This window comes from Bos grunniens, chromosome 7 (assembly GCF_055505025.1).
Source record: "Bos grunniens cultivar Pamir isolate PY7600 chromosome 7, Bosgru_T2T1.0, whole genome shotgun sequence".
Classification (NCBI taxonomy): Eukaryota; Metazoa; Chordata; class Mammalia; order Artiodactyla; family Bovidae; genus Bos; species Bos grunniens.
Window position 1 is genome coordinate 35,264,710 of NC_141171.1, and position 23,622 is coordinate 35,288,331.

At 40.4% G+C, this 23,622-nt stretch overlaps 1 protein-coding gene and 1 long non-coding RNA gene across 28 annotated transcripts in view; both read left to right on the forward strand.

The window, feature by feature from the left end:
* The window catches only part of LOC147369033 (uncharacterized), a 1,040,253-nt gene that overhangs the window by 180,316 nt on the left and 836,315 nt on the right, over positions 1–23,622 (forward strand). The window contains exon 3 of one of the 27 annotated variants that reach the window (XR_015167213.1): positions 13,878–13,920. The exons of the other annotated variants lie outside the window; for them this stretch is intronic. The gene's annotated coding sequence lies outside the window, so the exon portion shown is untranslated. The remainder of the gene's footprint in view (positions 1–13,877; positions 13,921–23,622) is intronic. 27 annotated transcript variants of the gene reach the window in all.
* On the forward strand, positions 325–10,034 carry LOC147369034 (uncharacterized). Its single transcript, XR_015167217.1, has 2 exons — positions 325–657; positions 907–10,034. It is a non-coding gene; the product is annotated as an uncharacterized LOC147369034 (long non-coding RNA).

The window sequence follows — 23,622 nt, forward strand, 5'->3', positions numbered from 1 at the left end:
TGGAAATAACTGATAAAACAATCTCTGTGTGTGAGATTTTCTTTTAGGTAAAGACTTTTCTTTCAGATTTTTCTTCTCCTTGGGCTCTTTCTAAAGGCAGTATCTTATACAGCATGTCCTTTGTTATGTTGGTTTGTATGACTTTCAAAAAATCTTTTGCTTTCAAATTGGGGAAAAGCAAATTAAATGTAGTGAGATGGAACAAAATGACCCTCCCCCAACTAAGATCATAAATAATCTATTGGAAGATTGCACATCTATCCTGGTTGACTCAGACAGAGCCATTCTCAGCTAAGGTATGGGCTCCTGGTGGTAAAAGCAGGAACAAGTAGGAGTCAATGTTTCTTTAGCAAATAATGTCAGTTATTTCTCAAGGTTCTCAAGAGGAAGCTTTAAAAGCATCTAATATGAGAAACATGTTTCCTTCATGTGAGAATGGTGGACTGAGCCTCCCTAGGATAATTAATTAATTGATTAACTAATAATGAATTAATTCCTGCTGTGATGAGATGTGCTTGCCTTTAGTCAGGGAGGAACTTAGCACCAGGCTTCTGTGGAAATAAATGAAGACCAACCAAATGGGAACAAGCAAAGCCTATTTATTCAGAGCTTATGGAAGTCAGCTACCATCTCTTCCGTTTTGGCAGAAAGTCAAAGGTAGGCAGAGGAGTGGGAAAACTTTACAGTGATAAAAAAGAAAGCTTCAAATATACCCAATATCCCCTGAATTGAGATTGTTGGCCTGGGGAAGCTTGGGTGGGCTGACTAGAAGCAGGGCAGCCTATGTGATTGGTTTGGGTTACATGTTTGGCTTTTTGTGGTTGGTCCCAAGGTAGAAGGGGGACAAAAATTAAGGGATACATCAGTTATTAATCAAATTATGGCTATTTGGGCTAATTGTTGCAGGAGTTGCTGTTTGGTTTCTTGGATTGGTGGCTGGAGCTGGTGATCTGACCTCTTGCAAGTCTGGCTTCCAGGGCTGGTTGCTGTAGACCATGTGTCGGTGGTTGCTGCAGATGGTGGGTCAGAATTCTCTTTTTGTGTCTGAGCTGCTCACGATATGTTTTTATATTCAACCTCTCATTTCACTTCTGGAGAGCCAACCGAAATCAAGCTCTATACTGTTTTTCTTCACACAATTACAGCTCCGAGCTCATCCATCCTTTTGAAGCCTGCAGGAGCTATTGGCAAGATAAAAACTTCATGAACTTCAGTTGAAACAGAAACTATTGGAATTTTCAGAAACCAATTGGAATAGAGGGTTAGCCTTGCTTAAATGGTTGAGGGAGGGGCTCTTTGGAGGAGGGAGGTGGAATGCTGGCTAAGAGACAGTGGCTTCCAGATAGGCTGAGAGGATATGCCATGGGAGAGTTGGGATGATGAGAGAATTAGTCAGAAGGGAGTATCTATGTGTGGCAACTGCCCAAGGCCTAAATTCTCACTTCTTGGAATTTCCTTGGGTTTCTCTGAGGAAATGGGCTAGAAATAGAGCCCCAGTTCCCAGGCTTCTTTTTCTGGTTTGCTTTGAGACGCTTGTCTGATTCCTCAGTGAAAGAAGCACGTATACCTCTCATCAGTGTAGCTTCAGTAGGGTAGGATGCGTGGCAGTGCTGGAGATGGGCACAGTCCACATCAGCTGGCTGCGCCTTGGGTAAGAAAGGCTTAGTGCTCCCTTGAGTGCTCCCCTCAGCCTGCCAGTCAGTGAAGACTATTAGCTGGAAAGGTTCATAGGCAATCAGGCACCTCCCTTGAGTAGGGGCAGCAAAGCCACTTTCCCTGGTCTTTTTTTTTTTTTTAATTGAAGTATTGTAGATTAATAATGTTGTGTTAATGTCTTCTGTACAGCAAAGTGACCCAGTTACACATAATATATATTCTTTTTCATATTCTTTTCCATTATGGTTTGTCACAGAATATTGAATATACTTCCCTGTGCTACACAGTATAGTTTTGTTGTTTACCCATTCTACATATAGTAGTTCATCCCTGCTAATCCCAAATGCCCAATCTTCCATTCCCTTACCCAGCCTCCCCCTTGGCAACAAGTCTGCTCTTTATATCTGTGAGTTTGTTCTTGTCTTGTAGATATATTCATTTGTGTAATATTTTAGATTCTATTCCATATATAAGTGATATCATATGATATTTGTCTTTCTTTGATTTCCTTCTCTAGGTCAATTCATGTTGCTACAAATGGCATTATTTCTTTCTTTTTTATGGATGATTAATATTCAATCACATATATATGCTATATCTCTTGTATCTGTTCATCTGTGGATGGACATTTAGGTTGTTTCCATGTTATGGCTGCTGTAAATAGTGCTGCTATGAACATAGGGGTACATGTATCTTTTTGAATTATACTTTTGTCTGGGTGTATGCCCAGGAGTAGGATTCCTGGATCATATGGCAACTCTATTTTTAGTTTTGTAAGGAACCTCCATAGTCTTCTCCATAGTGGCTGCACCAATTTATAACTCACCAATAGTACTTTGCCAACAAAGGTCCATCTAGTCAAAGCTATGGTTTTTCCAATGGTCATGTTTGGATGTGAAAGCTGGACTATAAAGAAAGCTGAGTGCCAAAGAATTGATGCTTTTGAACTGTGGTGTTGGAGAAGACTCTTGAGAGTCCCTTGGACTGCAAGGAGGTCCAAACAGTCCATTCTGAAGGAGATCAGTCCTGAGTATTCACTGGAAAGACTGATGCTGAAGCTGAAACTCCAATACTTTGGCCACCTGATGTGAAGAACTGACACATTGGAAAAGACCCTGATGCTGGGAAAGACTGAAGGCAGGAGGAGAAGGGGATGACAGAGGATAATATGGTTGGATGGCATCACTGACTCAATGGACATGAGTTTGAGCAGGCTCTGGGAATTGATGATGGACAGGGAAGCCTGGCATGTTGCAGACTGTGCGGTCTCAAAGAGTCAGACACGACTGAGTGACTGAACTGAACTGAACAGTGTAAGAGTGTTGTATTTTCTCCACACCCTCTCCACATTTGTTATTTGTAGACTTTTTAAAGCCATTTTGACTGGTGTGAAGTGATACCTCATTGTAGTTATGATTTGCATTTCTCTGACAGTTAGTGATGTTGAGCATCTTTTCATGAGTCTTTTGGCTATCTGTATTTCTTCTTTGGATAGATGTCTATTTAGGTCTTCTGACCATTTTTCAAGTGGGTTGTTTGGGTTTTTGTTATTGTTGTTGTTGAGTTGTATGAGCTGCTTGTATATTTTGGAGATTAAGCTCTTGTTGGTTGCATCATTTGCAAATATTTTCTCCTATTCCATATGTTTTTTCATTTTGTTTATGATTTCCTTTGCTGTGCAAAAGCTTGTAAGTTTGACTAGGCCTCATTTGTTTATTTTTGTTTTATTTCTATTGCCTTGCATTTTCCCTGATCTTATTCTCAGGCTCCTTGGCAAAGAAGGGGTAAGCCCAGAACCACTTGGGCAATTTTAAATACCATGGCCCCCTCACAACAAACATAAAAACAAAACAGAACAAAATTGAAGCTAGACTAAAGGTAAAACTTCCCTAAATTATAACTCAGCCCTTATTTGAGTACAGATTACCCAAATACATAATGTCTCTACTCTGGCTTTGATATAGGAGTTGAAACAAAACTGAGCCAGATTTGTTTACTTTTGATGGGTAGGTTTTCTTTGCTGGATATTATTTTTACTGATTAAAAAGAGAAACTTTTTTTTAAAGAAAGTGGCCATAATATCCAAGGCACAAAACTTATAAATAGATTTTTTAGAATGATGTTTTTCATGGTGAAAAACATTCAGATTTGATTTACTTAATCAAAAGAAGATTTCTGAGGATTAGTTAAATTTAAATCATTTAGGGTAGGGTACACTGAATTATAAAAAGAAACCAGTTCTTCAGATATTTGAAGATTTGTGTTTATACTTTTAATTCTACCAAAATACAGTTATAAATTTATATAGTCCTTCCATGATGTGAGTATGGATTTTATTAAGTCATACTGTTTTCTGACTCAAGTAGTTTTGATTCTAGATTAAATCAAGTTTAATTTAGATGATGCTACTGAAAGTTAGGGCTTCCCTGGTGGCTCAGAGATTAAAGCGTCTGCCTGCAATGCGGAAGACCAGGGTTCGATCCCTGGGTCTGGAAGATCCCCCGGAAAAGGAAATGGCAACCCACTCCACTATTCTTGCCTGGAGAATCCCATGGATGGAGGGGCCTGGGGGGCTACAGTCCATGGGGTTGCAAAGAGTTGGACATGACTGAGTGACTTCACTTTCACTTTCTTTCACTGAAAGTTAGGGCAGTCCTGTTTGAGTAGTACCTTCACAAAGCGAACTGTTTCACCCATCTATCTGTATGGATGGCATATTTGGGATTGACAAGCTTACCAGAACACCACACAAATAACTGGAGACTCAGATATACTAATCTGTGGTCAGAGCAGAACTTAGAACTCTGAAGAATTTCAAAGGGGAGGAGAGGACAAAACCTCAGACTAAGTGACCTGGCTTGGGTGACTGGTCCCACAGGAAAAGGCAAATATCCTCTTATTGAACTATCCTCTGTGTATGATGTCAAAACAATATGAGCACTACAGTTGAGCTATAGTGCTAAGCCACAAAAGGATCAGTATAGAACTCTTTAAATTCTACCTACTTTTAAGATAGCACCAGATTCAGAGTCTGGGACAAGACCAAACACGGGGGAACACAGTGATCCCAGTTTCAAAGACTAAGGGGGTGTCAGAGCATGAGGCCAAGTAGATGCTGGAGAAGATGGGAGAACCTGGGGCAAGCACTATGGAGATTGACTGGGAAATCTGGCTCAGAGAAACTAACTGCCAAAAATAATGGTAAGTGCTAGTCAAAGTTTCTTTAAGGAGGGTTGGGGTAATGTTTTGAGCACACTGTTCTAACGTCTTTAGAAATTCATTGTTGTTATTTGAGTCACGTCCTCTTAGTTATTTGAGGGGATGCCTGTGTCCACGCTTCTCTTATTAATACATGTACTTACCATGCTTTGGCACATGACTTTTCTGATATTTTCTAGACCTGTTCTATATGCTGCTTATTGGTTATATAGATGAGAGCTTGTGCCTTACTAAATTACCAAATAATGCAGGTACTTGCTTGTATATAGCCAGTCAGTGAGCATCTCAAAATGACTCTGAATTCATGTGATTGCTGGGTAGGAAGGACAAACGACAGACACACTGTTCTCTCTTCTGTCCAGTGCCCCCAGGATAACTTTCTGATGATTTCAAAATTATAATATCCTCACCCCAACACTTCATCTCCCTCACTTTCCACTCTCACTTCCAAACACTTATGACATAGGTCTAAGAGGCTGGTTAATCTTTATCTTCAATTTTTTCCCCGTCTCTCATATTCCATTAATACCCAGTCACTTATGTGTCTGTTCAACTTGCCCTTTGCCATATTTCATCTGATGCAAAGAGCCAACTCATTGGAAAAGACCCTGATGCTGGGAAAGTTTGAGGGCAGGAAGAGAAGGGGGATACAGAGAATGAGATTGTTGGATGGCATCACCGATTCAATGGACATGAGTTTGAGCAAACTCTGGGAGACAGTGAAGGACAGGGAAGCCTTGCATGTTGCAGTCCATGGGATTGCAAAGAGTTGGACATGACTCAGCCACTGAACAGTAATATTCCAACTGACTGTAGTCTGATAACTGTCATGTTGAACTTAGATTTTTTCAGTTATCTCCTAGTAGGTCCTGCTGCTGGCAATATCTCTCCTCCTGAAAGTCTCTCTCCTCCTGAAACCAATTATATTAGGATGATTTCCTCCTTAAGATACACAGTTCTTACTGGTTCAGGCACTTCTGCATTATGTGCTAGATGTTTCACCAATGAATCCCACCTCCTGGCTTGTGTTGTTTCCCTTTTCCCTTCATCCTGACCCCTGTACTTGGGTAAAGCCTTTTCCTGACCCCACTTCACGTGGCCTGAGATGGTCTCTCCTCTGCTCTGCCATTCTAATTCTGCCTTTAGGCCAAGCCCAACTCAACACTCATATTCACCGGGAAGTTTTTCCAGTTGAACTCTAGTCCACATTTCCTCTTTCTATCAGTTTCCTGTTTCATCATACATAACCTGAATTGCCACGGAGCTTCACCAATTTGAAAAAAATACTTTCATAGACAGTCTATGTTACTATGTAGTATAGTCTCTAAAGTTAGTACCTATTCAGCGAATTTTCTTAGCTGTGGTTAAGTTTTGTTTAAAAAACGTGAATTTTATTTTAACTGGAGGGACTTCTCTTCCTATATTTTGGGTTGAGGCTAGTGGTTAGTGCAGCATGTACAGATTAGGCTTTTATTTAATGTTTAAAGGAATATGTATTTCTTCAATTGGAGACAGATTCAATTGGTGACAGAAGTGAGAATAGAAGTTTTATGTAAGGATAGGAATAAATTGAGCCTAATGATTATACTTGTATCAAATTATTGAACCTGAGAAATGATATAAACTGTATTGAATCAACAGCAACACTATCAAGTATCTTCTATGTCATAGACTAGAAAATGATTCAGTTGGATTATTTTTCTGTTTTCAGAACATCTAACAAGTAATGATTTTCTATTTATGAGAAATACTTCTGAACATTTTGATTTATTCAATCATATATTTGTAAAAAATATGTTTATTGGCTCAGCTAAGAAAATACTGAAGAATTTTTCATTCAAGAAAGGGTTTCTTTTAATAATACATTAACTCAGGAACATAGGAAACCGTTTTACCATCTTTTAAAAATAGCCTTGTGGAAATCAAAAAGCTGTTTGTGTGAGGAGGTCTATATTTTAATATTTCTTAAAAAAATTATGATGTTAGACTCTTCCATGTTGCAAGGAATAAAACATTATTAGCAATCTTGTTTAGTGGGTGTTTCTGGGAGATGCAGAAGTAAATGAGGCAAGGAACTGTTTCCACTACTGCAGACAGGCCCTGAGGAGACCTGGGAGCTGTGCAGGACACCACAGCTACAGGCATCCTCTCCAGTGTCAGGGGGCCTTAGCAACTCTCTCTGCCAGTCACGACCAGTGATCTCTCTGCTCTCCTCTTTACGTTATGGATTCAAATTATGAATTCTGCTGTCTTGTTATCTCTGTTGCCTCTGGAATCTTTGTATATTTCCAGTGTTATCTGTCCATATATCCACTGACTCCTTCAAGTTATGTCTATATTTCCTTAAAAAAAAAAAAACAACAAAAAAACCCCCTAACAGACCCTGTATTTTTTCACCCACTTCATGAGACAAAGCTATTTACAGCCTGCTAGAGTTTGGACAGCAAACCTTGGTCCAATTCGCTATGGTCAGAGTTTGAGGAGTCATGTTATTCAAAGCAGGCTATTACCAGGACTCATCTGATTGATAATTTTATCCTAGACTAGAGTTGGCTCTACAGGACCAAGACCTTTGTTTCATCAGAGTCTCAGAATAGCTAGATGTGGGGATGCTGTGGCTTCATGCTGAGAAACTCACAAGACTAATCTAAAAGCTGGAATATTGACATATTTATTGAAAATGAGAAATCTGGTTATCATGCAGATCAGATTATTGCAACTGCCTGGCCAATTTGTTTCTTCTCCCTATAGGCAGAGCTAAACCATAGGCAAGTTAGCTAGACAACTGGCCAGGTTTGCAAGGTATGAATTTGTCTAAACAGTTTTGGATTTCCACATGTGACTCTTACCAAAACCAGCCAAATAGAAATTGGTTCTACTTCTGATTCAATAGGTTACTACTTAGTAGAGATTGCTTGAATGTGAAAGTTCTCGATTATACCTTTTGGTGAAAATAAAGATCAGTCCTTGTCAGTAATAATCTATTTCTATGAGTTCTTTTCCAAAATAAACAACCACATTACATTTTTGACTGAGAGATAGAGCCCCAAACTCTGAAATCTCATGGTTCCTCAAAGTACAAGACAGAAAGCATTTGCCTCTGAATTTTCTGTCTTTCTCTCTTATTCTGTGAGCACAAGCATCCTTTGTCCTTCTTCCATCCTAGGTGTTGTAGCTTTACCTGTGTTAATGAATGGAAGTGAAATGTAAGTCACTCAGTTTTGTCCAACTCTTTGCGACCCCATAGACTATACAATCCATGAAATTCTCCAGGCCAGAATACTGGAATGGGTAGCCATTCTCTTCTCCAGTGGCTCTTCCCAACCCAGGAATCAAACCCAGGTCTCCTGCATAGCAGGCAGATTCTTTACTAGTAGAGCCACTAGTTGAGCCACATATGTTTATACCTAATCCAAATTCAATGAGGCCTATATGAACCTGTTCTGGGACGGTAGGTGGTACACTCAAAATCAGTCTCTTCCTGAAATGCTTCAGACATTGATTTGTTAGAACCATTAATTTAATGTTAGCGGTCTAATTCCAGACACTCATGTAAGATTTTGATTCTCTCACTGTATCTTAAATCAATCATATATTTAAAGCCTAGGAGCCTTTGGACCATTTTAAGAGGATTTTACATATTTCTGATCTGATAACTTACCTGTTGCTTCAATATTCATGTGGTACTACAGGAAACTGTTCAAATATGTGGCCCTCTGTTGATTTCAAAGCCTAATTCTTTGACAGCCAAACTATTTCCTAGTTCTTCACAAGCCCCCTTATCTGTTTTTTTTTTTCTGCTAAAGTCATCAGCAGCTTGAGGCCTGGGTGGAGTCCTAATGCCAAGACCTGGTATCCTGGCATACAGCTGCTACTTAGTTGAGGTTCATTGAATGTGAGAATTCTCTGTTGCCAATATATCCTGGTGATTTCTGTAACTGCCTATAGATGCAGATTGAGAATAGATTTAAGGAGTTAGTGAATTTAGCAGAGGAGTTAACTTAAATCCTTTAATGTGTAAAATGAACACTACCACAGCAAGAAACATACCTTCCTTTTCTGTTAGGAATATGATTTCAATATTGATTCAATTTCATATTTAAAGTAAACTGACAGAATATCAGCCTACATTACAAGGAAATGTCATAGCATATTGCTTAAATATTTGGAGTTGAACACTTCATTAAGAAGTATGAAATGATCCCCAGGCCAGCTAATGCCAGGGGATATTTATTGTGATTGAGGCAGAAAAAGGATAAAACTTCTTTGGACATGTTTGCTCTTTGTGTGTGGCAATGATTTATCCTAATCTGTGACTGTCCTTCATTTCTAGAGGATGATTATGGCCTTTGCTTCTTGTAAGAGAGCTGTGTTTTGACATTTTTCAATGACTTTAAATGCATATATATTAAAATATGTATTATATGTTTATATAATGTGTGTGTATGTATATGTATTTTTTCTTCTGTGTAGCCATCAAAGTGTAAGCAATTACTCTCTCTTTTTAAGAACCATTATCTACTATTAGCTGCAGTACGAAGTGTGCTCTTATATATTATCTGGTGTACTAATTAAATGGAATGGGTTAGTGAAAACCTATTCACAGTGTTGGAACTAATGAGCCTGTGGTTAGTAGTGATAAAGAAGGCACATTCGAAGACAAATGTCTTGTTTTAATAGCACTATTGTACCGTTTGAATAAAGAGAGTGGCATTTCTTTCAAATTGTCTGTAAGTAAAGTCTGTCATTATATGAATAGTAAGGTATCCTCTATGTCTCCAGACTAACTAATGTTTAGTAAATATTTTTCCTTTGTTGATTATATCCATTTAGGGACTGTAAAATCATTGCTGCTAATGTAATTCTAAATGGGTATTGATACCAGTTATGGTTATTATACTGTTGAAAAATCAGGCAATATGGGAGCCTTATAATTACATTAGAAGAGATAGTGTATATGTACTTTTTAAAGACTAGCAGTACAAATTAACAGCTGGAATCTGTATTCAAGACCTCAGGACAAAATAGACATTAAATAAAATCATTTAGTAATGTGAGCTTTATAAGTAATGTTTGCTTTGTTAATAGCTATGTCTCCAGCACTTAAAAGAATGGCTGTTACATGGTACATTATCAATAAATATTTGTTGAATATTGAAGTCATATATAGCATCTTATGATCCTTCTTCGCATGAACAGATAAAGTTTATTTATATCTCAGTCCATTTGGTCTTCCAAGACAGAAATACCAAAGACTGAGTGGCTTTAATAACAAAAGTTCATTTCACACAGTTCTGTAGGCTGGAAGTCCAAGATCAAGATGCCAGTAGATTTGGTGTCCAATGAGAGATTGCTTCCTGGCTCATAGATGGCTATCCTTTTGCTGTAATCTTACATGGCAGAAAGGGTAAGCAGAGGGAGCTCACTGAGGGACAAAGGGTCTCTTTTGTAAGGCACTAAATTAAAAGATGCTTATTCCTTGGAAGGAAAGTTATGACCAACCTAGATAGCATATTAAAAAGCAGAGATATTACTTTGCCAACAAAGGTCCGTCGAGTCAAGGCTATGGTTTTTCCAGTGGTCATGTATGGATGTGAGAGTTGGACTGTGAAGAAAGCTGAGCGCTGAAGAATTGATGCTTTTGAACTGTGGTGTTGGAGAAGACTCTTGAGAGTCCCTTGGACTGCAAGGAGATCCAACCAGTCCATTCTGAAGGAGATCAGCCCTGGGATTTCTTTGGAAGGAATGATGCTAAAGCGGAAACTCGAATACTTTAGCCACTTCATGTGAAGAGTTGACTCATTGGAAAAGACTCTGATGCTGGGAGGGATTGGGGACAAGAGGAGAAGGGGACGACAGAGGATGAGATGGCTGGATGGCATCACCAACTCGATGGACATGAGTTTGAGTAAACTCCGGGAGTTAGTGATGGACAGGGAGGCCTGGCGTGCTGCAATTCATGGGGTTGCAAAGAGTCGGACATGACTGAGTGACTGAACTGAACTGAATCCCATTCATGGCTTCCCTGGTGGCTCAGTGGTAAAGAATCTGCCTGCCAATGCAAGTTTGATCCCTGGGTCAGGAAGATCCCCTGGAGAAGGAAATGGCAACCCACTCCAGTATTCTTGTTTGGGCAATCCCATGGACAGAGGAGCCTGGCGGCCTACAGTCCATGGGGTCACCAAAGAGTTAGACATGACTTAGGGACAAAACAACAATCCCATTCACCAGGGCTTTGCCCTAATCACCTCCTGAAGACCCTACCTCCAAATAACATCACACTGTGGAAGAGGTTTCAATTTATGTATATTGGGAGGACACAATATTCATTCTATGGCAATTTCCAAACTACTTACTGTCTTAGCTTATTAGGATTAAACTTGAAATATACATTAAAAATGCTGAATACCTCTCCTCAAATATTAAATAGTAATACGTTCCCTGTTAAAAAGCTGAGAAACTAGGTTCTAAGAAGTGAGGAAATTTGGCTGCAATATAGCTGTCCCCTGGTTTCATACTTTTAGATTTGACCTCTGTGTGAAACATGCCCCACTCACTGCTGAAGGAGATAACAATGTCAGGACTCCATCTGTGTAAAAAATAGAATCAGAATATAACATCTATGTGTAGGTAACTGATACGTTTAATAAAACTAAGCTAGTTTTGTATTGGAGAAATGTTTCACAGTGAAGAAACTGAGGTAATTTACTTGCAGTAAGCAGTACAGTGTTAGAACACCATGAAAAGACATTATGTGCCAATATTTAACTGGCTCTCATGGAATCATTTAATGATTATTATGACAATCTGATGTTAAAAACACTAGGTCTGAGAAGATGAATTAAATTATCTGATATTTTTGAGGCTCTAGATACTTTAAAATTCCATTGCAGTGACAAATGACTCCAATTCTCTATAGGTTTCAACCATGTTGATATGCCATGTGGATTGCCTGTATCTCTGACATAGGGGGAAAAGAAAGAGCCCCAGGCTAAAGGCACAATCCATTCCTGGGCTCTACCATACTATTGGCACAAGGCAAGGAGCAATAGGGCCAACAGAAATGCCTGGTGGTTCTTAAATCTTCTGCTCCAATGTGGCAAGTTTTACTTCTGCTGGCCAAAGCAGAGGTCAGGCTCAACTCCAGTGAAGCAAGGAGGTATATTTATTGCCATAAAAGGTACTTAAAGTCACATGACAATACATGCTGATGTTGATGTAGGATTCCTCTTGTGGAAAGGAGGAATAAGTAATTAGAAACAGGCCACATTGTACTACTCCTTCTGTATTAGCCTCCCAGAGTCGCCATAACAAAGGAGCCCCATCTGGGGGCTTAACACTCCCAGTTCTGGAGGCTGGAAATTAGAAATTGAGGACTTAACAGGGCCATGATCCTCTGAGACTCAGGGTAGAATCCTTCCTTGCCTCTCCTGGTGGTAGCGTTCAGCCTTGGCATCCCTTGGATTGCAGCTTCACCACTCTCCTTTCTAACTGTTGTCATGTGGTATTCTCCCTGTGTGTCTTTCTATTTCTGACTGTTGTCACTTGGTATTCTCCCTGTGTGTCTTTCTGTTCATGTGGCATCTTCCCCTTTTTTATATGGACACCGGTTACAGTGGTTTAGGGGTCCATTGTACTTATCTTAACTTGATTCTCCCTGCAAAGAATCTGTTTCCAAATAAGGTCACATTCATAGATACCAGGTTTAGGACTTTAACATATCTTTTGGAGGCACACAATTCAACCAATACACGGCCCTAAGCTTATTTCCCAGCTTGGGTTTTTTTTTTTTTTTTTTTTTTAAGTTTTGGCTACACTGGGTCTTCATTGTGGTGCATGGCCTCAGCGGTTGCTGTGTGGGGGCTCTTTAGTTGCGGCACGTGAGTTTCTCTAGTTGCAGCACATGGGCTTAATCACCCTGTGGCATGTGGGATCTTAGTTCCCAACCAGGGATCGAACATGCGTCCCCTGCATTCAAAGGTATATTCTCAATGACTGGACCACCAGGGAAGTCCCCCACTTCTTACAATGAGGTCCTCTCTCTTCCTCTACCTGTCACCCTCATTCCAAACCATTTACTTTGTTCTAAATCTCTTATTTGTGCTCTATGATTGACGGATGTCTTGTTTGTATCTCTTTGCCAGTGTCTCCTATTTCATAATCGAATTGGACAGTGTTGGTCCAAGTATAACCACTTAGTTAAATTTATTCCTGTTCTTACATAATCTAATAGAACTAGATGCAAGATAAATCAATGGATTTTAATGTAACAGGATTTGAAAAGGGCACTAATATGATTTCAGATTCTTCACTGTAACCAGTCTTTGAGAAACCACCACTTGTCCACTTTGGGTTATATCAAAAAAATAATATTCACAATATTCTGGCAAGTCTAGGAAAATGCTTACCAGCCTTTACACAGGATTTACAATAGATTGCAATGGGCCTGGTCCATTGCTCATCTCCTCTCTCCTTTATCTTCATCTATCTTCTGTGTTGGCTTCATCCTTACCAACTGTTACACAAGTTTAGTTCTCTCATGTGTAAACACTAGACACTTTGAAATTCCTGCCTTTCTTCCAACAGTATTTGCCATCAACGACCACTATTTTCTCTTGTTTTTCCTGACATCACACTATCCTGATTTTCTTCCTACTTCTTGGAAAACTTCTTTTACCTCCTTTTTAAACTCCTCCTTGTCTACTGCTGCTGCTAAGTCACTTCAGTTGTGTCTGACTCTGTGTGACCCCATAAACGGCAGCCCACCAGGCTCCTCTGTCCCTCCTCATCTAACTTCCCCTTAAATACTGGTGTTCCTCAGGACTCAATATTGGAGTTTTGCTCCTCTGTTTCTGCCCTCTCCTTGGGCAATCAATTATATTTACCCTTTGTTTTCAATTGCTGTCTACATGCTAATGACTCAAATCTCTACTTTTTATCTGATCCTTACCCCTGAGTTTGAGTACTCTTTATGTTAATGATTTTTGCAACTTTTTCCCTAGGCTGTCTCCAAAGCACCTGAAGCTCAGCCTACTCTGAACTCAGGTAAACATCTTATGTTTTAAACACTGCCTTCAGTGAATGTCATAGAAATTAGAAGCATTGACTCTGAAACAGTATGGGCAAACCAAATCCTGGTTCCAACACTTACTGGCTCTGTGATTTATAGCAAACTATTTATCTTCTATGTTCCCATTTCTTAATTTGTATAATATGAATATCAGTTGTACATACCTCAAAATTTGTTAATAAGGCTACATGTAGAAGGCTGAGAATGGTGTTAGACAAGTAGAAAATATCAATGAATGTCAACTATTACTTTTTACCCTGATGTACCAACATGAAACCTGGGTGTCCTTATATGACAATCTTTATCCCATATCTGGATAGAACTCACTCCAGTAGTTAATTTCCCTTATCTATTCCTGGCTCCCTCTTGGCAGTCTCCACGATACAGCCAAATCTGCTACCAACAACTTGATTGTGTCACTGTCATTCATAAGACTCAATAATGGCTCCCTCATTAATGTTAGTAGTGGGGTTGAGCTCTCCCAGCACTGGGACAATGAGATGAGAGGCACCGGATGCTGAGCTGTCTGCTGCAGTTCTCCTCCAAGGAGAGACTGAGAAAGCATCAGATTCTACCCACAACCCAGCATGAGGCTCTTAAGATCTGAGGAGGAGGATCTGCCCTATATTCTTTTTCTTCTGATGATTCTTTCAAGGAAATTCAAAAATTCTGAGCCTGGAATAAGGGGAGTCTAGACAAAACAGGGACTTTCCTGGTGGCTCAGTGGTAAAGAATCTACCCGTCAATGCAGGAGACCCAGGTTGATCCCTAGGTCAGGAAGATCCCCTGGAGGAGTAAGTGACAACCCATTCCAGTTTTCTTGCCTGGAGAATCCCATGGACAGAGGAGCCTGGTGGGTTACAGTCCATGGGGTTGCAAAGAGTTGGACACTACTGAGTGACTGAGCCTGCACACATGCAGATAGGAACAGAACACTCAGATAATTAGTCAGGTGGGGGAAGATGTGACCTGGGTAAGCAAGAAAATTAAAAGGCTAATTATATTATTTCTTTGCAACATTCTTACTAAATGGTAGGACTTACTAGTGTTACCAGAGCAAAATTTTAATTGAAAGACTAATTTCTAATTTTTACCATTTGCTGTTTAAATGTTAGTACTATAAAACCAAAACAAAAAGAAAAGAAGATTTTTCAGTTGAGAATTTTACCTACAGCCTTGTGTCCACTCAAGAGAAATATTTCAGAATGAAATAGGCGAGAGTGTTTGGCCCCTGGTGTGCTTTCCTAACAATTAAATCGGGCTGCCTCTGCCAGCCATTTCAAAGACATTTCCTGTTTGAAGTAGCCTGCCCACTCAGTGTGAGAGGATGTAGCTGATTATCCTCCCGTAAACAAGGAAAAGGCCTTCAGGTGGTCTGACTTGGAAGAAAAACCTAGCTGTGGGAGAGAGAGGAAGCTTCGGGGTAAAGAGAAAAAGGCATGAAGGAAGCCAGAAAAAGGAAATTTAGTGCATAAAATGAACTGGAATAGATCCAAACAAAGTGCAGTGGGAAAGTGCTGTTGGCATCCTCATTCTGGGAATGCTGGGCCCCTTCTGTGGGTGAAGGAGTGAAGCTGCTCGTCTCATGAAAACAAAGCTAGTCAAGAAAATGTCAGACTTAGAGTACACTAGCAAAGCATTTTATTTTGAATGTTTTGATTATTTTGTGTAGTGACTAAAGCAGGATGTAAAGTGGAGGAAATCCTGAGATATCAAAGAAAAAATGTGCTGGATGTCGCTAGACAGGCCAGAGAGACTTTATTTAAGACCATTGCAATAGGATGGAGAAGGAAATGGCAACTCACTCCAGTATTCTTGCCTAGAGAGTCCCATGGACAGAGGAGCCTGGCAGGCCATGGTCCATGGGGTCACAGAGAGTCAGACACGACTGAAGTGACTAAGCACGCATGTACATAATAGGGTAGACAGATTGAACTCAGGTCTCCTGGAAAGAAAGGCAGGAATATTTTAAGTGCTGAGATGAACCGGTGGTAATTCCTGGGAGACATCAGGGCAGAGGCGGGTCAATGTGCTAAGGCCACATGTGTTGGCTGATTGGTGCTTATTGAAGTTAAGTTCGTGTACTTCCACAAAGACTGGGAGATAGGCATACTGTCTCCTTGATGATTATGTTTCAAAGGGATGGCTTTCAGGCCCTTGAGAAAAGACGTTCTTGGGTTGTAATAAGGGCAAGAAGCTTTTAGAAAGATTTATTCAAAGGGACAGAGAAATAATTTATGATAGAAAGTTTTCTAAAGTAAATGCAAACTAGTACAGCCACTATGGAGAACAGTGTGGAGATTCCTTAAAAAACTGGAAATAGAACTGCCTTATGATCCAGCAATCCCACTGCTGGGCATACACACTGAGGAAACCAGAAGGGAAAGAGACACATGTACCCCAATGTTCATCGCAGCACTGTTTATAATAGCCAGGACATGGAAGCAACCTAGATGTCCATCAGCAGATGAATGGATAAGAAAGCTGTGGTACATATACACAATGGAGTATTACTCAGCCATTAAAAAGAATACATTTGAATCAGTTCTAATGAGGTGGATGAAACTGGAGCCTATTATACAGAGTGAAGTAAGCCAGAAGGAAAAACATAAATACAGTATACTAACACATATATATGGAATTTAGAAAGATGGTAACAATAACCCTGTGTATGAGACAGCAAAAGAGACACTGATGTAAAGAACAGTCTTATGGACTCTGTGGGAGAGGGAGAGGGTGGGAAGATTTGGGAGAATGGCATTGAAACATGTAAAATATCATGTAAGAAACGAGTTGCCAGTCCAGGTTCGATGCACGATACTGGATGCTTGGGGCTGGTGCACTGGGACGACCCAGAGGGATGGTATGGGGAGGGAGGAGGGAGGAGGGTTCAGGATGGGGAACACATGTATACCTGTGGCGGATTCATTTTGATATTTGGCAAAACTAATACAATTATGTAAAGTTTAAAAATAAAATAAAATTAGAAAAAAAAATAAAGTAAATGCTCTAAGTAAAGAGAGTTCAGGGACCTAAAGTCAGGAGGAAGCCTGTCTAACGTTTAGTAAAAATGAGTTAGTTGATCAATTATGTCCGACTCTTTGCAATCCCATGGACTATAGCCTGCCAGGCTCCTCAGTCCATGGAATTTTCCAGGAAAGAATACTGGAGTGGGTAGCCATTCCCTTCTCCATGGGATCTTCCCAACTTAGGGATCAAACCTGGGTCTCCCGAATTGCAGGCAGATTCTTTATCCTCTGAGCCACCACAGAAGCCCTTTTAACCTATCCTTTTAGTAAACCTGAGGGGTATGTTCCCACGTCCAAGGTCAGGGCAGCAGCCGAGAGGAGTGTCAGACTTTATATTTTTGGGCTCCAAAATCACTGCAGATGGTGATTGCAGCCATGAAATTAAAAGACGCTTACTTCTTGGAAGGAAAGTTATGACCAACCTAGATAGCACATTGAAAAGCAGAGATATTACTTTGCCAACAAAGGTCCGTCTAGTCAAGGCTATGGTTTTTCCAGTGGTCATGTATGGATGTGAGAGTTGGACTGTGAAGGAAGCTGAGCGCTGAAGAATTGATTCTTTTGAACTGTGGTGTTGGAGAAGACTCTGGGACTGTGAGTCCCTTGGACTGCAAGGAGATCCAATCAGTCCATCCTAAAGGAGATCAGTCCTGGGTGTTCATTGGAAGGATTGATGCTGAAGCTGAAACTCCAATACTTTGGCCACCTCATGCGAAGAGTTGATTCTTTGGAAAAGACCCTGATGCTGGGAGGGATTGGGGCAAGAGCAGAAGGGAATGACAGAGGATGAGATGGCTGGATGTCATCACTGACTCGATGGACATGAGTTTGAGTGAACTCCGAGAGTTGGTGATGGACAGGGAGGCCTGGTGTGCTGTGATTCATGGGGTTGCAAAGAGTTGGACACGACTGAGCAACGAGACTGAACTGAACTGAACTGAGGGGTATATTAAGTCCATCTTGTTCAATATGGGTTAGGTTGTCTGATGGAGTGTTTAAAAGACCAGTGAGACCAAGTAAAGATCTAAATGGTTGCTTCCCCAAACATTGAGTATACTCTGATCATGATCGTGAAACCTAACACGATGCTCAAAGCATAGCAGGCACTCAAAACATTTTTGCTGATTGAATAAACGAACACAAAATGAATAAATGGTTCGATCACTCCATTCACCACCTCTATCCCCTGTTAGGAGTTGCTTTGTAAGTTTCTACTCTTGATAGATGGAAAAGACAAATTAATTATCTATATGAAATCCAAAGCTTCATTACTATGTTTGCCATTTTATTTGCTAATATTCAGTTGTTAAATACACTGGCAAACTGCTTTGAACTTCCTTAATGCAAGGTGCTATACAGTCATATGGGGCTTCCCTGGTGGCTCAGAGGTTAAAGCGTCTGCCTGCAATGCGGGAGACCTGGGTTCTATCCCTGGGTCAGGAAGATCCCCTGGAGAAGGAAATGGCAACCCACTTCAGTATTCTTGCCCGGAGAATCCCATGGACGGAGGAGCCTGGTGGGCTACAGTCCATGAGGTCGCAGAGTCGGACACAACTGAGTGACTTCACTTCACTATATGGTCATACATTTTAATTATAAAACCATCTCTTTAACAAAATAGACTGTTAATTTTCTTACAATTTCTCTGAAACTCTCCATAAAACTCCACTAGAATTTTTCCTTCTACATTCTATAAATGTTATAAAAATAATACAGTTAAAGAAATAAAAAAAAATGAAAACCAAAATAAATAAATAAATAAATGATTCCTTCCCTAAAAATCAACTCACCAACTTAAATAATACAAAGGAGGCATTGGTTCATGTAACTGAAACTTCTAGGTAAAGTTTGTTTTGATTCTGGGCAGAAAAATTTTTGTAACCAAACAAGACCCTGTGAAGCTTTCCTAGGACAGACTCCCCCATGTCCTCTGCTTCCCTCTTGCTTGTAGGAAAACTCTAGCCTCCTAAACTGTCTTCAAGTTCCAAAGAATAAATGTAATCAGAGAAGTGAGGAAATGCAGAAGCAGAGCAAAACAGCTAAGCAAGTCAAAATAATGATAGTTAGCCATTAAACAAAATCAAGGATCTTGAGTTACCCCTGGAGGTCTAAAGGTAATATTCTTAGCTATGTCCTTTGAGCTGTGTTGCAGATATTGAAACCCTTGCCAAGTAGAAGAAGTTAATTGTATATTGCCCACAACCACATAGACCCCAGACCAGTAGAACCAGAAAGTTGATAATGTTGACTCCCAATAACCTTACCACCAATCAATCAGAAGAATGTCCATGAGCTGATCACACACCCTGCAACACCCTGTCTTCAAAAACCTTTCCCTGAAAGCCAGCAGAGAGTTTGGGCCTTTTAAAAACAAGCTACCTAGACTCCTTGCTTGTGCCCTGAAGTAATGCTGTTTTTTCCTCCCTCACAACCTTGTGTCAGTAGATTGGCTTTACTGTGAGAGGGTGAACGGACCCAAGTTTGGTTTGGTGAGAGTTCCTTTTTCTCAATATCTCCGCTTTGTTTCCTTGATACTGACACCCGTGTGAGCAGTTCTCCCTTAGAGTTTTAAGATGTCGGCCAGCAGTTTCTAGGTTAAAACATTCTTCTCCACATCTGACAGGAAGGGAGTTTTGGCAGCAGCTCAGGAAAAGAAGGAGCTTTTCTATTCCTGAAGCCTAGCAAGTATCTCCTGAAGCCCTTTGGGGCTCTTGTTGAGTCACATGTTTATCCCTGAAACAGTCACATGGCCAGGGAGATAGACTTAGCTGATTTCCTTGAGTTAGGGGTAGATTCCATCAGTTTGCTTGAGCTGTTGTAACAAAGTGCCACAAAGTGTGTGACTTAATATAAATTTATTCTCTTACAGTTTTGTAGGCAAGAAGTTCAAAATCAAGGTGTTGGTAGGACAACGATTTCTTGAAGGCTCTAGGGGAGAATTTGTAGCATGCCTTTCTCTTGACATCTGGTTTCTGCCAACAGTCCTTGGCATACCTTGGTTTGCAGCTGCACAACTCTTATCTCTGTCTCTGTTGCTACATGGAATTCTTCTTCATGTGTTTATGTCCAAATTTCCCTCTTTTATTAAAGATACCTGTTATATTAGATTTGTTGTTGTTTAGTTGCTAAGTTGTTTAGTTGCTAATCTGACTCTGTGACTCCATGGACTGTAGCCCACCTGGCTCCTTCTGTCCATGGGATTTTCAAGGCAAGAATACTGGAATGGGTTGCCATTTCCTTCTCCAAGGGATCTTCCTGACCTTTGAGCTTACCTGAATGATCTCATCTTACTTGATTCTATCCACAAAGGCTCTGTTTCCTAATAAAAAAGTTACACTCTCAGGTACCGGAGGTTAGGACTCTGTGTGTGTGTCCATAATTTAATCCATAACAGGATGAATTCATTTATCAAGACTTTTTTGGTTATTAGAAGGGGTAAATGGATGCTGCAGAGGCAACAGAAAAACACTGATACATTACTGTTAGAAATAGTCATAATTATAGCCATTCTGCTCTCTGATTTCCATTTCTTAGTTCAGGAGCCCTCTTTATATAAAATTCCCACTTCAATAATTCTCCTTACAGGACCTCCCATCCACTCACCCCACTGCCTCACTTCCCTATTTGGCTTGGATTGCAAGGTTTTCATTACAATCTCTCTCTTGCACATGCTCTCCATTTATAAGATCATTTCCATAAGCATATAATATACCATCATAGCTCCATTATTTGAAAAGTTCTCACCTGTCTTCATATTCCTCTGAAAGTTTTTGGTGACTTTCCGGCTTCCGCTGAGAACAAAACTTCATGAAAGAGCTAGACTCAGCTGGTTTCCACTGTCTGCTCCAACTGGACTCATCACCAAGACTCAATTTAAGCAGCTCTTGTAAAGTCCTTACCCACCTCTACCTTGTCAAACCCATCAGCCATTCTCAGTCTTTATCTTACCCTCTTGGCAGTTTTGATACAGTTGTTTACTTCCTTCTTTTGGAAACACCCCCTTCCACTTCGGGGAACCACACATCCTGAGAACTACGATTCACAGTTAGACCACATGCTTGGAAGCACTGGCCACCTCACTGGCCACTCCTCTCACTGCTTCTCTCTTCCTGACATCTAAATGTTGAAATGCCCCAGGGTGTGTTCCTCAGCCTTCCATTCTCTCCAACTATACTCCAAAGGTGATGTCAGTCACTCCATGGCTTTGTATGGCATTCAATGCTCATGACTCCTTTATTTATATCTCTGGTCCTTACCTCTACCCTGAACTCATATTTTTGGCTACCTATTTTTATTCTGTTTAGATCTCTGCTAAGTATCAATAAAGGACAGAAATGGTATGGACCTAACAGAAGCAGAAGATATTAAGAAGAGATGGCAAGAATACACAGAACTGTACAAAAAAGATCTTCATGACCAAGATAATCATGATGGTGTGATCACTGACCTAGAGCCAGACATCCTGGAATGTGAAGTCAAGTGGGCCTTAGAAAGCATCACTACGAACAAAGCTAGTGGAGGTGATGGAATTCCAGTTGAGCTATTTCAAATCCTGAAAGATGATGCTGTGAAAGTGCTGCACTCAATATGCCAGCAAATTTGGAAAACTCAGCAGTGGCCACAGGACTGGAAAAGGTCAGTTTTCATTCCAATCCCAAAGATAGGCAATGCCAAAGAATGCTCAAACTACCGCATAATTGCACTCATCTCACATAGTAAAGAAATGCTCAAAATTCTCCAAGCCAGCCTTCAGCAATATGTGAATCATGAACTTCCACATGTTCCAGCTGGTTTTAGAAAAGGCAGTGGAACGAGAGATCAAATTGCCAACATCTGCTGGATCATGGAAAAAGCAAGAGAGTTCTAGAAAAACATCTATTTCTGCTGTATTGACTATGCCAAAGCCTTTGACTGTGCAGTCCACAATAAACTGTGGAGAATTCTGAAAGAGATGGGAATACCAGACCACCTGACCTGCCTCCTGAGAAACCTATATGCAGGTCAGGAAGCAACAGGTAGAACTGGACATGGAACAACAGACTGGTTCCAAATAGGAAAAGGAGTACGTCAAGGCTGTATATTGTCACCCTGCTTATTTAACTTCTATGCAGAGTACATCATGAGAAATGCTGGGCTGGAAGAAGCACAAGCTGGAATCAAGCCTGCCGGGAGAAATATCAATAACCTCAGATATGCAGATGACACCACCCTTATGGCAGAAAGTGAAGAGGAACTAAAAAGCCTCTTGATGAAAGTGAAAGAGGAGAGCGAAAAAGTTGGCTTAAAGCTCTACATTCAGAAAAGGAAGATCATGGCATCTGGTCCCATCACTTCATGGGAAATAGATGGGGAAACAGTGGAAACAGTGTCAGACTTTATTTTTTGGGGCTCCAAAATCACTGCAGATGGTGACTGCAGCCATGGAATTAAAAGACGCTTACTCCTTGGAAGGAAAGTTATGACCAACCTAGATAGCATATTCAAAAGCAGAGATGTTACTTTGCCAGCAAAGGTCCGTCTAGTCAAGGCTATGGTTTTTCCTGTGGTCATATATGGATGTGAGAGTTGGACTGTGAAGAAAGCTGAGCGCTGAAGAATTGATGCTTTTGAACTGTGCTGTTGGAGAAGACTCTTGAGAGTCCCTTGGACTGCAAGGAGATCCAACCAGTTCATTCTGAAGGAGATCAGCCCTGGGATTTCTTTGGAAGGAATGATGCTAAAGCGGAAACTCGAATACTTTAGCCACTTCATGTGAAGAGTTGACTCATTGGAAAAGACTGTGATGCTGGGAGGGATTGGGGGCAGGAGGAGAAGGGGACGACAGAAGATGAGATGGCTGGATGGCATCACCGACTCGATGGACATGAGTTTGGGTGAGCTCCGGGAGTTGGTGATGGACAGGGAGGCCTGGCGTGCTGCGATTCATGGGGTCGCAAAGAGTCGGACATGACTGAGCGACTGAACTGAACTGAAGTATCACAAATTATTATGACACAAATTATTATGTCTCAAACAGAACTCTTGATTTCTACTACCAATCCTTTTCCTTCCTCAGTCAGTCTCATCTCATTATATGGCCACATAACACACTCTTTTGTTTGGAGTCATCCTTGCTTATTCCCATTCTGTTACACTTCACATTCAATCTACTGACAAAAATTTCCAGGTCTACTAGCAAAAGATAACCTGGAACAAAAAAGGTATCCTGAATCCCATCACTCTGACCATATCCACTCTTAGCTGACCCCATTCCAGCCTGCTACAATCTCTTTTCTGAGTAATTTCAATACTTACCAATCAGATTTCCTGTTTCCACTCTTTACTCCCTACAATCTATTTGTCTAGTAGCCAAAATGGTTTTTAGGTCATTAATTGGATCATATTTCCCCCTCATTATCAGTATTCCAATGAATAAAATATTGTCCAAAGTTCTTATCATGATTTAGCACCTGTTCTCCTTTCCAATCTCGTCTGTGTCTCTTACCACTATCCCTGGCTCACTCCATGAGCCTAACCTTTGTTTTTCTTTCATAGCACCTAACACTTCTTGAATGTATTTATTTTTCTATATTTCTTTTTCACTTCTATATCCGCAGTACCTAGAATAGAGAGTGATGACTGTAGGTAAGAGGTGCTCAATAAACATGG